The sequence below is a fragment of the Panthera onca genome, chromosome A1 (genome assembly GCF_046562875.1).
Source record: "Panthera onca isolate mPanOnc1 chromosome A1, mPanOnc1 haplotype 2, whole genome shotgun sequence".
In the NCBI taxonomy this organism is placed as follows: domain Eukaryota; kingdom Metazoa; phylum Chordata; class Mammalia; order Carnivora; family Felidae; genus Panthera; species Panthera onca.
In genome coordinates, this window is record NC_138339.1 from 150,244,909 (window position 1) to 150,259,926 (window position 15,018).

The following is a 15,018-nucleotide window of genomic DNA, read 5'->3' on the forward strand; positions in this document are numbered from 1 at the left end:
GGGAAACCACCTTTCAAATAACATCCCGTATCACTAAGTTAGATTTGCCAGAAATCCTCTGCGGGCAAAGAAGGGGCAAGTGACATTTACTCGGCGTTGTGAGAAAGTCCTGTGGAGAAGCCATCTTGCAACTAACATCTTGGCTTACTGAGGGAGAACTGTTTGAAAACCTATGCGGCGCCCACATGTAAGGTCAGTGCCACAAACTCGGCTCTGTGAAGGAACATCTTGTATCACTAAGTTAGACCAGTGTTTGAACAAACGCCTATCATGGGGCCTAAGTGGAAGGTGCCATATACTCGACTCGGGCAAACTGCACTTTGGAGAAACGCTTTCCACTCACCTCTGGTTCCATTAACTTGGAAGTGTTTGCAATCCCATGTGGGGCCTAGACCCTCAACGCTGTGAAACAACACTGTTGGGGAAACCGTCTTTCAACTACATTGGGTTTCACCAGGTAAGAAGCATGTAAAGCCTGTGGGGGCTTTATGTGGCACGTGTCACTCAACTCTGTCAAAGGTTTGCCCTTCGGGGAAACCGTCCTTCAACTGACATCTTGTATCGCTAAGTTAGAAGCGTTTGAAAACCTATGCGGGGCACGATGTGGAAAGTGACATGTACTCGATACTCTGAAAGAATCCTGCAGAGAAACCATCTCTCAGCTGACATCTTGTTTGACTAAGTTGCAAGAGTTTGAAAGCATGTGCAGACGTACACGGCAAGTGCTCTGCCCTCGACTGTGTGAAACAAAACCGTGGGGGGCGTTGGGGGGGAGGAATCACCTTTCAGCTAACATCTCCTTTCCCTAAGTGAGAAGAGGTGGAACAGTGATGGGAGGCCTATATTGAAAGTGCCATACACTCACCTTTGTGAAGCTGCACATTTGGGGAAACCATCTTTCCAGGAACATCTTGTATCACCAGGTTGGCATTGTTGAAATCCTATGCTGAGAACGACGTGGAAAGTGACCCTCCACCCTGTGGAGAAACCATCTTTCAGCTAGCATCTCGTTTCACTCAGGTCCAAGTGTTTGCGAACCTACGGTGGCTTGCATAGAAAGTGCCCTTACACTCCATCATGTGAAACACTGTGTGGCGAAACGGTCTTTCTCCTAATATCTTGCTGCACTAAAAGAGAGCTGTCTGACAACTGTGCGGGGCCTGCAAGGTAGGTGCCGTATAGTCACCCATGTGAAAGCACATTCTGAGGACACCATCTTTTAGCTAACACCTAGTTTCATTCAGTTCCAAGGGCTTGAAAACCTGTGCGGGGACTATGCGTCAAGTTCCATGTACTCAACTCTGTCAGACTTCACTTTGGGGAAACTAACATTCAACTAACAGCTTGTATCAATCACTAGGTTAGAACGTGCCCAGGAAGAATTATCCTGAGTAGTCAAAGCCCGTGGTTGGGGGTGGACCCATCTCCTATGTGGAGCAAGGGGAAGGGAAGGTCATGGACTCTTTCTTCCCACATAACAACTTGAATGCATAGCCTTGGTTCACCTTGTAGTAATCTCTCTCCCATTGCTGCTTTCCAAATTTGGTCTCAGTTCACATACCGTTACCCTACCCTTTGCCTGGCACCTACACCAACAGAGGTCCCCAGTTTAGGGGTGAGTTTCCAAGATTTTCCTGACCTAATACAGAGCTCCCTGAAGTGATGTCCTAGAGGACTGCTGCTCCCCCCCCCCCATCCCTGAGCCTCTTTTGGTGGGCAGGCTACAGTATCATGCAAATGGGTAGCCACATGGACCCATGCCCCTAATGGAGGGAGCTACCCTCAATCAAAAGAACAGTTTGTGCATATGCACCATGATCCCAAAACGTGATCAGCACACAAAAATGCCTATGAATAAATAGAGCACCGAGGCCTCCTTCCCACAATCTGATCATCACATGGAAGCACATTCTTCATAGATCACAGCCAACGTTGCCCCTGTCTACTAATATGATGGGCAGAAGCACACCAGAAGCCAAAGTTCCCCTCTAGTTTCTTTTTGAAAACGTTGTACATTTATTTATTTTTGAGAGACAGAGTGAGAGAGCACAAGTGGGGGAGGGCAGAGAAGGAAGGGGACACAAAACCCGAAGCAGGCTCCAGGCTCAGAGCAAGCATTCAGAACAAAGCCTGACGCGGCGCTCCAACCCACCAACCACAAGATCGTGACCTGAGCTGAAGTTGGCTACCCAACCAACTGAGCCATCCAGGCGTCACCCCCCTTCCATTTCTTTTTTTTGTTTTTTGTTTTTTTTTAAGTTTAAACAAATTTTTATTACACAAAGGTTGTCACATAATTGGATATTTCTCTACTTTGTACACAATTATTCTTACTCTCCACAGAAAGGCTGCTTCTTAACTTTTCATCTGGTGATGGCAAGCACTAAAATCCTGATTTTAACAGAATAATAGTAAAAATGCCTCAGTGATTTAAGTTGAAAGCAGTACATTGGTACATGGCTCTTGCATTCAGTTATCAGGAATGTACAAATGTCTTTTTATTCAAAAATACAAAATAAATTATCTGTAGGCATGGACAATGACAGCAGTAAACCATTATATGTTGTCAACTGAAACCAGTAACTGATGGTTATAGTGATTTTCTTAAACATCAGCCAGCCTTTTCTTCAGTCATTTCCTTCAACTGACTTCTCTGAAGTTATTCTTGAGGAGCACTGCCTTGAGCTTCCTCTCACAGTTCATTAACAATGGTAAAGCGCTATTCTAGGAATTAGAACATGCCACCTCCCATACCACCTCCCATTCCTCCCATTCCACCCATTCCAGGGTCCTTCTCTTCCTTAGGAATTTCGGTGACTACAACTTCTGCTGTAGTTAACAGAGAGGCCACTCCAGCAGCATCCAATAAAGCAGTTCTTACAACCTTAGTTGGATCAATGATTCCCTTTTCTACCATATTCACAAAATCTCCAAGCATAGCATCATAACCAACTTCTGAGGAACTCTGCATAATTTTCTCAACTATCAATGATCCTTCAACACCTGCATTCTTAGCAATGGTCATTGCAGGAATTTTGAGTGTTCTCTTAATGATTTCTATACCAATTTTTTGATCTTCATTAGCTGGAGTTATTGAATCCAAGGCTGGAATGCACCGAAGCAGGGCACAACCCCCTCCCAGAACAATGCCTTCTTCAACAGCAGCTCGGGTAGCATTGAGGGCATCTGTAACTCTGTCTTTTTTTTCATTCACTTCAACATCACTTGTGCCACCAACCTTCAGCACAGCTACTCCATCTGAGAGTTTTGCCAGACGTTCATTCAGTTTTTCCTTTTCATATTCACTAGTTGTGATATCTAACTGTTCAATGATTTCTTGGATACGTTTTTCAATTTGAGCCTTGTCACCTTTTCCTTTTAAGAGCATGGCATCATCTTTGGTCACAATGACTTCTCCAACTTTTCCTAAGTCATGAGGCTGAACATCTTCAAGATTTAGAGTCAACCCTTCTTCTCCAAACACTGCACCACCAGTAGCAATAGCCATATCTTTAAGCTGGTTCTTTCTATTGTCACCAAAACCTGGAGCTTTGATGGCTACAACCTGAAGACCAACTTTCAGCCTATTCAGAACAAGTGTACTCAGAGCTTCTCCATCAACATCTCCAGCAATTATGACCAAGGGCTTACGGTGAGCATTGGCAATTTCAAGAGCAGGTACAATGGACTGGACACTAGAAATTTTCTTTTCACTCAACAGAACATAGGCATCTTGGAATTCACATTTCTGCCCTTTTGATGTATTAATAAAGTATGGAGAAATGTAACCTCGATCAAATTTCATGCCTTCAATAATTTCTAATTCATCATTTAGTGTTTTTCCATCCTTTACTGTGATGACACCTTTCCTTCCAACCTTTTTCATTGCATCAGAAATGATGTTGCCAATTTCTTTATCTCCATTTGCAGAAATGGTAGCAACCTGAGCAATTTCTTCAGGGGTTGTCACAGGTTTAGACTGCTTCTTAAGTTCAGCAATTACAGCATCAACAGCTAACATCACACCTCTCCTGATTTCCACTGGATTAGCACCTTTGCTAATCTTCTCGAAGCCTTCCTTGGCAATAGAGCGTGCCAGGACAGTAGCAGTAGTGGTGCCATCTCCAGCCTCTTCGTTTGTGTTATTGGCAACGTCTTGAACAAGTTTAGCGCCAATATTTTTATATTTATCTTTTAAATCAATTGACTTTGCAACAGTCACACCGTCTTTTGTTACTTTGGGACTGCCCCAACTCTGTTCAATAATCACTGTTCTTCCCTTTGGCCCCATAGTAACAGCTACAGCATCAGCTAAAAGGTCTACACCTTGAAGCATTAAGGCTCGGGCATCTGCACCAAATTTTACATCTTTGGCATAGGCCCGAGTAAGATGAGGAGCCAGTGCCCTGGACACTGGCCTAATTTGGCGAAGTACTGCGGGTAATCGAAGCATTTCTGCGGGGCAGCGGCAGGGCGTGCGGACGATGAGGCAGGCCGTCGGAGGCGAGTGAGGGCCCCCCTTCCGTTTCTTAAGGGAGATTGTGGGCTTCATGCTGACAGGGCTCTAAAGGACATCCTGTGGAGACCTCCTGTAGCCAAAGGTCCCAAAGGTTCTTGTGATTCCTGACCAAGACTCATTATGAATTCATTGTGCTGGTTAGGTTCTTCGGAACATGAAGAACTCTGGCCCTCAGTGCATCCACTTTCATGACGTTGCTTTCTCATCCATCAAGGTTCGTCTTTGCATCCATAAAAACACAGTCTTTCAGACTACTATATCCGGCTACAGATGTCCAATGGGGACAGCCCTTGCGACTTTGGGACCAGTGGAGCCAGAGTGTCCCTGACCTTTTAGTTTCAGGGCTACATGGACATCCAGAGCACTCGGGCTTTGGAAGGGGTCAGGAGATAGCTGTTGGTGTGGAGGCTGGGCCAGACTTATTAGCAAGAAGCTGGCCCCTTTGGTGGTCCCAAGGGAAATGAAGATAAACATGTCCATTCCACATGATTGCATTCACATTTGATGGACACATTGAATGCCCTTAGGTTCTGGCTGCAGCCATATCCTCACTCTTTGTGTCTGTGTTTCTGACTGCCTCTTTCATTCACTCTTATGAGCCTTGGAGCTGACTTGCACTAAGAAGGCGCTCAGGGACAGGTGTCAGCTTCCCACTCGGTCCTGTGCTCATTAACAGCCGTGAGCATTGGATATTGCAAAGGGGAATAGCCCTCCTATCCTGGAGTTTGGTGCTTGCTGTTTGTAGCCAGGGGCAGGGGGGAGGCAAGCCAGCTCACCTCTTGATCTACCTGATTGAGATGCCTTCCTTCTGAAAAGCAGGCAGTTCACACAGGAGCAGTAGGCTCCTGAAGCTGGTCAGCACACAAAGAGCTTTGTACTGAAGAGGCACCAATGCCCCTCCCCACACTTTAGAGCCACAGCTCCGGGAACCTCCAAGCTACAACAGTGTCACTGTTCCCTCTGTTCAATGACGGGAAAAGCAACAAAAGCAAACCAAGCCCCAGGGTTGTATAGGTCCTCAAGAAGAAAGCAGTGCTGTTGCTAACAGAGTTCCTGGAAGGAGACTCTAGAAGGCACCTCCGCCTAAGCCCTCTGTTGTTGCTTCTTCTCACAGCCAGCCAGGTTGCGAGGAGTTGGTCCTGGGCACTCCCTTATCCATAGAATTCCCTTTCCAAGCTCTGAAGAACTCTGGACCTCCTTATGCACCTTGACACATGTTTGCTCTCTTGTAGAAACAAGGCTCTTCCTGAAATCCGTTCAGAATCAGTGTCTCAAGAGTCTATCCTTTGTCTTCCTCCTGGGAGTCTGATCCAGTCCTTGTGACTGTGAAAGAGACATTGCCACAGGGCTACTTCTTCATTAATTCACTGGGTTTCAGAAGTATGCAGCCATTCCAAGCTCAGGGATTTGAAGGGGACCGACAGAGGACATCTGTTTACTCTAGGCCCGAGTACAGGCAGAAAGCAGGCTTCCTTCTGGGCTGAGGGCAAATGAAGAAAGCCATCTTTCCAAGTGGATCCCCATTCCCACCATAAATGCCAAGATTTGGCCCACCTGGTGCCCATTTCCTTTCCCTTGCTGTGTGTCTGACAATGTAATATTTTTTTCTCCCTTAGGCACCATGGAGCTATCACTCACTCCGCTGGCACAACTGGGTGGGCCGCAATCTCCCACTCTGCTCCAGTGCTCAGTGAGACCTATCAGGCTCTGTTGTGTCAAAGAAAAGAAGGCCTTGAGTCTCTGGGTGCTTGGTGCTTGACCTGCTATGCTATGGAGGGTTAATGGGAGCCAGCTTGTCTCACTGACCTGGATGACTGAGTTGCGTTTATTCTGAGAAGCACACGGTTTGCACGTGGGAACTAGGAATGAGGAGGAGGTGAGCATTGGAAGAGCCCTTGCCAGGAATGAGGGAACCAAGTCCTTGTTGCAGATTCCTGAGCAAGAGCCCTCAGAACCCCATACCTACAGCTCAAACACTGCTGCCTCCCTCTACTGATGGGAGACATGGCAGGGATAGACCAAACCAGAATTCCCTGGCTCATTGAGAAAGAAGGCAGGCTTTGTGCTGACAGGGCTCCCAGGTGTAATCCTTCAGAGTGCTCCCTTAGCCTAAGCCCACAGGGCTTTCTTATTCTGTATACAACCTGGTTGATAGGAGACTGTGCTGGATGCTTCATTCTCTAGTGTCTCCAAATCATGTGCAATGAAGAACTCTGGCAATGTGTGTCTCCATTGTCACCTCTGAGCCCTATTGTTGAAAGATAGTTTGCATGGAAAGTACTTTTTTCTTTTTTTAATTTTTTTAATGTTTATTTATTTTTCGAGAGAGACAGAGACAGAGTGCGAGTGGGTTGGGGCAGAGAGAGGGAGACACAGAATCCGAAGTAGGCTCCAGGCTCCGAGACATCAGCACAGAACCTGACACGGGGCTTGAACTCACGAGCCATGAGGTCATGACCTGAGCCGAAGTGGGATGCCCAACCGACTGAGCCACCCAGGTGCCCCATCATGGAAATTATTCTGATAGTGTCTCAGAGTAATATCCTCTTCTTTCAGCTTGGGGTGTTGGTGGTGTTTTAGAGCTGGTGAGAGAGGTGTTGCATTGGGCACTTCTCAATACGGTTTCAGAATGATGTGGCCCTCTCTAAACCCAGGTTGTGTAGGTACCCATGGAGAATTCCTTGTGGGTAGGCTAAGAAAGAGTTTGACGGTGGATCCCGCCTCCTGTGTGGGACAAGGGGAAAGCAAGATCATGGTGTCTTTCCTTGTTTCCCGCAAGCCAATTTGAATGCACAGCTTTGACTCTCCTTAGTGTCATTCCTCTCCCATTGCTGCTTTCCTAACTTGGTCTCAGTTCACACACAGAGACCCTGTGTCTGTCCCCTACACCAACCAAGGTCCCTGGAGTGCAGGTGAGTTTCCAAGCCTTTCCTGAGGCAATGCGGGGCTCGCAGGGTCTGATATCCCAGAGGATACCAAGCACCGCTGTCCCTGAGCCTTTGGTGCTGGGCAGGCGACACTCTCGTGACAATGTGTAGTCACATGTACCCTGCCCCTAATGGATGGAGCTACCCTCATTTGGCAGAACAGACAGTCTGTGCATGTCCAGCATGCTCCATGACATGATCAACACACAAAAAGCCTTTTGAATATACGCTGTACCGAGCCCTCATTCCCACCTCTTGATCAAAATATGGAAGCAACTTCTTCATATCTCAGGATCTCTGCTGCTCCTCTCCATGGATACGGTGTGCAGAAGCACACCAGAAGACAAAGTTCTTGTCTATTTCTTAAGCAAGAATGTGGGCCTCTTCCTCACAGGGCTCCAACGAGCATCCTTTGGAGGACTCCTTTAGTGAAAGCCCAAAAAGATCCCTGTCATTCCTGAGCAAGCCAGCTTGTGAATACAGTGTGCTAGTCAGGGTCTTCTAAACTTGAAGAGCTCTGGCCCTCGTTGCATCCATTTTCATGACATTGTTGTATTATCCATTACAGTTCATCTTGTCCATACAAATTTAGTCTTTGAGAGTACTGTCTCTAGCCTGCAGATGCCCAAAGAGGAAAACCCTTATGAGAGTGGGAACAGTGGAGACAAAGGAGACCAGCCTCTTTGGTTTCAGAACCACAGGGGCATCCAGAGCCCTAGGGCATCAGAAGGGGTCCAGCTGAGAGCTGTTTTGGGGAAGGCTGGGCCACATGTATTACCTAGGAGGTGGCTTCCTTGCTGGGCCCAGCGGAATTGAAGATAAACAACTCCATTCAACATTGATTGTATTCCCGTGGGATGGAATTATTGAACGCCCTTTGGTCCTTGCTGAGGCCATTCCCCTGTTCCTGACTGCTTCTTCATTCACCACTAAGAACCATGGAGCTGGCCCTCACTTAGCAGGCATCCAGTGATGGGTGTCAGGTTCCAACTGGGTATCCTGATCAGTAACAGCCATGAGCATCGGATGTTCCAAAGGAGAATAGGCCTCCTACTCCTGATCTTGGTGCTTGGCTGTTAGAAGCAAGAGGTGGGGGGGAGAGGACCAGGCTTGCCTCGTTGTTCTGCCTCATTGAGGTGTTTTCCTTCTGCATGACAGACTGTTCACACTGGAGGGGTAAGCTCCAGAAGCTGGTCAGCACAGAAAAGCCCTATACACGAAGAGGGCACCAATGTCCCTTTCCACACTTTAGAGCCTCAGCTGGGAAAGCACTGTCACTTCCTACTCCATTCAATGATGGGAAAAGCAAGCAAAGCAGACCAAGTCCCAGGGCTCTCTAGTTCCTTCTAAAGGAAGAAGGCAGGCCTGTAGCTGACAGGGCTCCCAGATGGAGACACTAGAGGGTGTGTTTGCCTAAGCCCTCTGGTGTTTCTTCTTCTTCTGAGGGCCAGATTGCCAGGAGCTGGTGTTGGAAGATCCCCTTCTCTATAGATTTCCCTATCTGAGGTCTGCAGACTTCAGGACCTCCTTATCCACCTTGACACATCTTGGCTCTCTTGTAGAAACAAGGTTCCTCTCATGATCATTTCTGAGTCAGGGTCTCAAGATTCCATGCCTCTGCCCTCTATCTCGGATTATGGTCCAGTACTTGTGACTAGGGGAGAGGTTCTGCCACAGGGCTCTATCTTCATTAATTCACTGAGTTTCAAAGGTATATGATCAATCAGAAGCCCAGGGCATTTGAGGTGGACCTGCAGAGAATGTTTGGTATGTAGACTGGGCCAGAGATTTGGGCAGGGAGCTGGCTTCCTTCTGGGCCAAAGGCAAATGAAGCAAAGCTCCTCTGAAATGTCGAGATTGGGCCTATCTGGCACTGAGTGCCTTCCCCTTGCTGTATTTCTGACAATTTATTATTTTTCTCCTGTTCTGGCCATGGGGCCATCACTCACTCAGCTGGCACCCCTGGGTTGGCTGCAAACTATCACTCTGCTCCTGTGCTCAGAGAGAGCTATCAGCCTCTGCTCTACCAAAGAAAAGAACGTCTTAGTCCCTAGGTGCTTGGTGCTTGGCTTGCTGTGCTCTGGTGGGAGAAGGGGAGCCAGCTTGCCTCAATGACCTGATGATTGACTTTCCTTCCTTCTGAGAAGCAGATGGTTTAAACGTGGGCAGTATGAACAAGGAGGGAGTCAGCATTGGAAGAGCCCTTGCCACGAATTAGGGAACCAAGCCCCTGTTGCAGATTCCTGAGCAAGAGCCCTCAGGACCCAATAGCTATGGCTCATGCACTGCTACCTCCCTCAATTGATGGGAAATGTGGCAGGGATAGAACAATCCAGAAATAACTGGCTCCCAGGGTAAGAATGCAGGCTTCTTGCTGACAGGGTTCTCAGGTGTAGTAGTTCAGTGGGCTCCCGTTGCTAAACCCACAGGTCTTTCTTATTCCAGATACACACCAGTTGGTAGGAGACTGTGCTGGGTACTTCATCCTTGACATTCTACCAATTTCATGTAAGATGAACATTGGGTCCTTCTCAATTTGGTTTCAGAATCATGTGGCCTTCCCCAAACTTAAGTTGTGTGAAGGTGCCCAGGGATAACGCTTGTGGGTAGGTTAAACCAGAGGTTTTAGGAATTGACCTGGCCTCCTGTCTGGATCCAGAGCTGATGAAGAAAGATATCTTTTTCGTTGGTGGATGCCAGCCCTTTGGAGATGCAGAACTTGGCACTGTTGTACCCATGCACATCCCAAGGCTGTTTTCCTTACTATGCCTCCGTTCCTGTTCCAGGAGACATGGCTGTATGAATGGTGCCACTTTCCCAGTGAGTTCCTGAGGAAATTGAAGGTATATGGGTCTATTATCCCAGAGGAAACCTGGCTCTTCTCTCCCTGAGCACATGGTGTTGCTTAGCTGACTAGTGTATGCATGAGCATGGGTATCCAGTTGGCCTCCCTCCCCTCACTAATAGAGATCCCTTCATTTTGAAGAATGGCAGCTTTTCATGTGGGCAGGATGGTCAGGATCTGCTCAGCACAGAAAGTACCTTTGGATGGAATCCTGCAACAAGACCTGCTTCCAAACACTTCCATCACTGGACAGCACAGCCCTCCTACAGCTGTATCACTGCTACCACTATGCATGGATGGCAAGGGCAGGGCACATACCTAGAGCCAGGTCTTTCCCTCTGATCCTGAAGGAAGAATCTGGGCAGGCTTCTTGCTGACGAGACCTACAGGTGGAACTTGTGGATGCCACCATTAGCCAAAGCCCACAGGTGTATCTCCTTCCTGAGTCAGTCAGTGAGCTGGGAAAGACTTTGCCAGTCACCCACTTCATTATCCCTGATATGGAACTCTGGCCCTCCCTCTATCCCTTGTCACCTCTTTGCTCTATTTTAACTCTTACAGTCATATCCTGGGCCCTGACCTGGGAATCGGGTCTAGTCATTGTGACTGTGGCAGATGTTTGCCTAAGGGCCCCTGGCTCTTCAGCAGCATCCTTTTCCCTGGGTGATGGTTCATCTCTGCATGAGTCTCATAGAACTAGGAAGATCCTCAGAGCCTCTCGGGGTTGAAGCATCTTGAAAAGACAAGAATACCTATAAAATGGGATTTGGTTACACTATTTGAATGAAGCTCAGGGCAAGAAGTACTTATTTCAAACCCATGGAACCCCAGTGATATATAAGTACACAAGGCAAGCATGCTCTAGTACCACCCTCTGCATTTCTTCCAGGCATATTGCACACTGGCCAGCGTCTTGACTCAGATCACCCTCCATATAGGTTACCCCTGGCTTTCTTCACCACATCATAACATGTTTATCCATTTCATACGAGGGCACCCATGTGAGAGCACTTTAATCTTCCAAACTTGGGCTGGGAGAAGTGAACTGGTAAGGAGGCAAACACCAGGAGTGGCTCTAGTGGATTCCACCCTATGTGGCAGTCCCTGCCTTCTGCCACAGTCCTTGGGGCTGTGGTGGGCCTAGTCCTGCCAGCCAGAACTGTCACTCTTGCTACCATTGAGTGTGCTGAAGGAGAACAGCACTGCACAGCCCAATGCCATGGTTGCCACACCATGACCACCGGAGCTTTTTTGGGGACACTGAGGCTGCTATGGCATTGCCTTGATGCACAGCACTGTTCGTGGCTTTACACCCATCCCAGAAATCTCACTGGGTGGTGACCTGAACCCAGTGATGATACCTGTGGCCCCCTGGCCCATCTGTGCCCCAGATGGAAGGTCAATCCAAGACAAAGTACAGTGTTGTCATTAGTAGTGGTTGCGCTGCCTTGCTTGGGGTGCACCTCCAACATGCACAGGCCGGTGTGAAAATCTATCCCTGGGCACGGGTTGAGTGAGTGACAGCTCTACAGCTCCTATGTCTAAACAGGGAAATGGTTAGACAAAGAACCATGGGAAAGGAGTGTCCATAAGGAAGGCCAAAGTTCCAGATATCCAATGGGAATGGGAACAATTTGGAGAGGGGCTGTGTCACTTCATGTCCCCTCAGCCAAGAAAGGGGTCTCACTCCCTTCCCAGTCCTTTGGCCCACCCTACGTGCAAATGTTCTCACCTGGGCCTTTCCAATGCCCTAGGCCTCTGAATGCCTGCATGGTTACGGCATCAACTTGCCAGGGTCCTGTGGCCAAGCCTATCACACAGTCACAAGGATGAGACGAGGGTGTCCAGCTGAACACTAATGATATTCCACTGCGAGACTACATGGAATGGGCCTTAGAGATGACCGAGTGTCAAAATAGAGAAAAAAGGGTGAAAATGGATCCACGGAGGGCCAGAGTTCCTCACTAGGAATGAGAATGGGATCATGTGGAGAATGAAGTGACCCAATGCCATATCCTGGCAAGCTGGTTCTCTCAGCAATAAGCAGGACATGTGGACTTTGGTGAAGGGAGCCCTTTACGGGCTACACCCAAGAGCCCTGTCAATGAAGGGTCTGCATTCTTCCTTCAGAAAAGGAGGGAAAGCCCCAACTTTGGGTCTGATTCTTGCCCTATCCATTAGAGGACAGGCAGCAGTGATACAGGGGTGGCTGCTTGGAGCTTCTGGCTGATGGTCACGTGGTAAAAACCTGGCCTGGGTCCAGTATTCAATTCAAAGTCCCTTTGTGGGGGGGGTTCGAGGAAGATGGCGGTGTAGGAGGACGCTGGGCTCACCGCGTGTCCTGCTGATCACTTAGATTCCACCTACACCTGCCTAACTAACCCAGAAAACCACCAGAAGACTAGCAGAACGGAGTCTCTGGAGCCAAGCGCAGACGAGAGGCCCACGGAAGAGGGTAGGAAGGGCGGTGAGGCAGTGCACGCTGCATGGACTGGTGGGAGGGAGCCGGGGCAGAGGGGCAGCCTGCTGGCCAAGCAGAGCCCCCGAGTCTGGCTTGCAAAAGCGGAGGGGCCAGAGGGAGTGTGTTCCCACAGCAAGCGTGACTTAGCTTCTGGGAGGTCATAAGTTAACAGCTCTGCTCAGAAAGTGGGAAGGCTAGAGGACAAAGGGAGGGAGAGCTGCTGAGCCCCTGGATGACAGAGCTCAGTTTGTTGGGGAACAAAGGTGCTAGCCAGCGCCATCTCCCTTGCCCCTCCCCCAGCCAAAATCCCAAAGGGAACCAGTTCCTGTCAGGGAACTTGCTTGCTCAGCGCAAACACCCAACGCTGTGCTTCTGCAGAACCAACCCTCCGGCAGCAGGTCTGACTCCCTCCCACTGCTACAGGGCCCCTCCTGAAGTGGATCACCTAAGGAGAAGCGAGCTAAGCCTACCCCTCCTGCCCCTGTGCACCTTGCCTACCCACCCCAGCTAATACGCCAGATCCCCAGCACCACAAGCCTGGCAGTATGCAAGTAGCCCAGACGGGCCACACCACCCCACAGTGAATCCCGCCCCTAGGAGAGGGGAAGAGAAGGCACACACCAGTCTGACTGTGGCCCCAGCGGTGGGCTGGGGGCAGACATCAGGTCTGACTGTGGCCCCGTCCACCAACTCCAGTTATACACCACAGCACAGGGGAAGTGCCCTGCAGGTCCGCACCACTCCAGGACTATCCAAAATGATCAAACGGAAGAATTCCTCTCAAAAGAATCTCCAGGAAATACCAACAGCTAATGAACTGATCAAAAAGGATTTAAATAATATAACAGAAAGTGAATTTAGAATAATAGTCATAAAATTAATCGCTGGGCTTGAAAACAGTATAGAGGACAGCAGAGAATCTCTTGTTATAGAGATCAAGGGACTAAGGAACAGTCAGGAGGAGCTGAAAACGCTTTAAACGAGATGCAAAATAAAATGGAAACGACCACGGCTCGGCTTGAAGAGGCAGAGGAGAGAATAGGTGAACTAGAAGATAAAATTATGGAAAAAGAGGAAGCTGAGAAAAAGAGAGATAAAAAAATCCAGGAGTATCAGGAGAAAATTAGAGAACTAAGTGATACACTAAAAAGAAATAATTTACGCATAATTGGTATGCTAGAGGAGGAAGAGAGAGGGAAAGGTGCTGAAGGTGTACTTGAAGAAATAATAGCTGAGAACTTCCCTGACCTGGGGAAGGAAAAAGGCATTGAAATCCAAGAGGCACAGAGAACTCCCTTCAGACGTAACTTGAATCGATCTTCTGCACGACATATCATAGTGAAACTGGCAAAATACAAGGATAAAGAGAAAATTCTGAAAGCAGCGAGGGATAAACGTGCCCTAACATATAAAGGGAGACCTATAAGACTCGTGACTGATCTCTGTTTTGAAACTTGGCAGGCCAGAAAGGATTGTCACGAGATCTTCAATGTGTTGAACAGAAAAATATGCAGCCAAGAATCCTTTTTCCAGCAAGTCTGTCATTTAGAATAGAATGAGAGATAAAGGTCTTCCCAAACAAATAAAAACTGAGTAATTCATCACCACTAAACCAGCCCTACAAGAGATCCGAAGGGGGATTCTGTGAGACAAAGTACCAGAGACATCGCTACAAGCATAAAACATACAGACATCACAATGACTCTAAACCCGTATCTTTCTATAATAACACTGAATGTAAATGGATTAAATGCGCCAACCAAAAGACATAGGGTATCAGAATGGATAAAAAAACAAGACCCATCTATTTGCTGTCTACAAGAGACTCATTTTAGATATGAGGACACCTTTAGACTGAGAGTGAAGAGATGGAGAACTATTTATCATGCTACTGGAAGCCAAAAGAAAGCTGGAGTAGCCATACTTCTATCAGACAAACTAGACTTTAAATTAAAGGCTGTAACAAGAGATGAAGAAGGGCATTATATAATAATTACAGGGTCTATCCATCAGGAAGAGCTAACAGTTATAAATGTCTATGCGCCGAATACTGGAGCCCCAAAATATATAAAACACTTACTCATAAACATAAGCAACCTTATTGATAAGAATGTGGTCATTGCAGGGGACTTTAACACTCCACTTACAGAAATGGATAGATCATCTAGACACACGGTCAATAAAGAAACAAGGGCCCTGAATGATACATTGGATCAGATGGACTTGACACATATATTTAGAACTCTGCATCCCAAAGCAACAGAAT

General features: G+C 47.8%; 1 pseudogene; it reads right to left on the bottom strand.

Moving 5' to 3' along the window:
• Positions 1 to 2,468: 2,468 nt before the first annotated feature.
• Positions 2,469 to 4,513, bottom strand: LOC144617282 (60 kDa heat shock protein, mitochondrial pseudogene; annotated as a pseudogene).
• Between the last annotated feature and the right edge of the window lie 10,505 nt (positions 4,514 to 15,018).